The following is a 3,241-nucleotide window of genomic DNA, read 5'->3' on the forward strand; positions in this document are numbered from 1 at the left end:
AAAGTCCTCTTTTCAGATTAGAGCAAGTTTTGTATTTCATTTGGAAACCAAGGTCCTAGAGTCTGGAGGAAGGGTGGAGAAGCTCATAGCCCAAGTTGCTTGAAGTCCAGTGTTAAGTTTCCACAGTCTGTGATGATTTGTGGTGCAATGTCATCTGCTGGTGTTGGTCCATTGTGTTTTTTGAAAACCAAAGTCACTGCACCCGCTTACCAAGAAATGTTGGAGCACTTCATGCGTCCTTCTGCTGACAAGCTTTTTGAAGATGTTGATTTCATTTTCCAGCAGGATTTGGCACCTGCCCACACTGCCAAAAGCACCAAAAGTTGGTTAAATGACCATGGTGTTGGTGTGCTTGACTGGCCAGCAAACTCACCAGACCTGAACCCCATAGAGAATCTATGGGGTATTGTCAAGAGGAAAATGAGAAACAAGAGACCAAAAAATGCAGATGAGCTGAAGGCCACTGTCAAAGAAACCTGGGCTTCCATACTACCACCTCAGCAGTGCCACAAACTGATCACCTCCATGCCACGCCAAGTGGAGGCAGTAATTAAAGCAAAAGGAGCCCCTACCAAGTATTGAGTACATGTACAGTAAATGAACAGACTTTCCAGAAGGCCAACAATTCACTAAAAATGTTTTTTTATTGGTCTTATGAAGTATTCTAATTTGTTGAGATAGTGAATTGGTGGGTTTTTGTGAAATGTGAGCCAAAATCATCACAATTAAAAGAACCAAAGACTTAAACTACTTCAGTCTGTGTGCATTGAATTTATTTAATACACGAGTTTCACAATTTGAGTTGAATTACTGAAATAAATGAACTTTTCCACGACATTCTAATTTATTGAGATGCACCTGTATATAAGTGTTTTTTCTCATTTTTGAACTGTCACTGTTGGCATATATGAAAAAGCACTTTTTTTGTCCCAAGTGCATGCCTGTAGCTCAAGAAATATTAGACATCTTGATTCCCTTTTAGATTCTGGTTCCTAACTAACTGTTCTTTCTTTGTGTGTCTTCAATTTTAAGACCGTATAAGGTTCAATCCCAGAGATAAGGGGAACTCAGTGAGTAAAAGTGTAAATTGTATACATTTTCAGTGTCAAAGACCAAATATGGGTCACTTTGCATACAAGTGATAATTTTTCTTTTTTTTAAAGAGGAATATTCAATTCAATTCAATTCAAGTTTATATGTATAGCACTTTTCACGATACAAGTCTGTGGTGAAGGGGGAGAGGTCGTCGCCCCGGGGCCTGGCTCGTGTCTTCTGTGGCGGGTGCACCCAGGGGCCGTGGTGTCCCGGCGCCGAAGTGAAGGACATCTGGGAAGATCGCGTCCTGGGTGCACCGGGTCTGTGCAGAGAAACACACGGAGTAGAGGTAGTGGGAGAGTTAGCAGCGCGCTGTATACTTACCTCGGACTTGTGAGCATCAGCCTGGCTGAGCGGCTCTCCGCTCTCTCAGCTGGGTCTGCCTCTCCACCAGGTCACGGATCTGCTTCTCCACGGCGTCCAGCTGCACTCAAAGGTAGACACACATCCGCCATTAAAGCAAGTAACAGTGAGTAAAACAATGGTAATGTGTGTGAACAGAGTATTAGCAATGTAAGCGAGATTAGCGGCAACCACGCTGGTGATGCTAACGGGCTATAAGCTAATAGCAGACTCGGGAAGTCAAAATAGAACTAGTGATAACAAGACACTCTGATTGTTTTTGTTGTAGAATACGATAGGGGATATATTCACACATTATAGAAACGAAAATTATGGTGTATAAATTTGATTTTAAGATTAAAAATATACGATAAAGGATTAACTTGACTGAGCTCAAACTCAAAACATGGCGGCAACAAACAGGAAGTGACGTCAGTATTCATTGTTCATAGAAATCTCATTATGCTTATTTGTAAGTATAACTTACTGCCTCTGCGAAACAAAGTGTCCGATGTTGATACTTGTGAGAATGTCACCTCAAGCAGGTGAAGTCTGTCTGTGAATGAAAACGTATGTATTCTGTGATACATATCTGTAATTATAGTACTTTGTGAGGAGGAAGGGTATTTAAGAGTGATCCAAAAGTGGATAAGATTTTATGAAGTACTGTGCAAAAAATGACCACTAAATGTATGTAATGTGTAACAGGCATGTTATTCCTGTGAGTGTTTAGAGCAGGGCTGTCCAAACTCGGTCCTGGAGGGCCGGTGTCCTGCAGAGTTTAGCTCCAACTTGCCTCAACACACCTGACTGGAAGTTTCTATGGCTGCGTCTGAAACCGCATACTCAATGAGTAGGTACTTAATTTCAATAAGTACTTACTTAACGAGCGCTAAAAGAGTAGGTACTCTACAGCCAAATCTCGTTAAGTATGAATGAGATCCGGACTTCATCCGCCATGTTGACGTTATCATGTGATCTACAACGTTACAAGCGCAACAACTTAAAAGATACGAGCGACAGGTTTAATTGATCTCTCTATAAATATTTTGATGTTTATGAAATTTCCTAAATATTTTATATATTTAACCCAACTAATATGACCCACAGTTTATTATTAAATATATTATTTTTCCTTACGATAAGCCAAAATTGTTATCTCTTGAATATATACAGTGGGTACGGAAAGTATTCAGACCCCCTTAAATTTTTCACTCTTTGTGATATTGCAGCCATTTGCTAAAATCATTTCAGTTAATTTTTTTTCCTCATTAATGTACACACAGCACCCCATATTGACAGAAAAACACAGAATTGTTGACATTTTTGCAGATTTATTAAAAAAGAAAAACTGAAATATCACATGGTCCTAAGTATTCAGACCCTTTGCTGTGACACTCATATATTTAACTCAGGTGCTGTCCATTTCTTCTGATCATCCTTGAGATGATAAATTTAAGGGGGTCTGAATACTTTCCGTACCCACTGTATATTTTATGTGCAATTTTTCATCCACAAACAAAACTGGCTTAAATCTCCTTTGTTTTTTTCTTTTTCTTGTTGAATTTAACTCTCGTTTCATCCCTCCGGCTTATCAACAACAACAAATGCAATATTTTGATGCATTTATTATATGAATATTATGATTAAAGATATTTAACCTTGTCATTGTGCCTTTTTCGGTGTATATAATCTCATACTATGATGTATGCAAACCCATTATATTTATGTTTTCTGCTTTTTGTCATTATGATTGTTCATTGTTAAAGATACAACCATCTTTCCCTGAGCTTGTATGTAATAA

The sequence above is a fragment of the Sinocyclocheilus grahami genome, unplaced genomic scaffold (genome assembly GCF_001515645.1).
Source record: "Sinocyclocheilus grahami isolate Dianchi unplaced genomic scaffold, SAMN03320097.WGS_v1.1 scaffold958.1, whole genome shotgun sequence".
Lineage (NCBI taxonomy): Eukaryota > Metazoa > Chordata > Actinopteri > Cypriniformes > Cyprinidae > Sinocyclocheilus > Sinocyclocheilus grahami.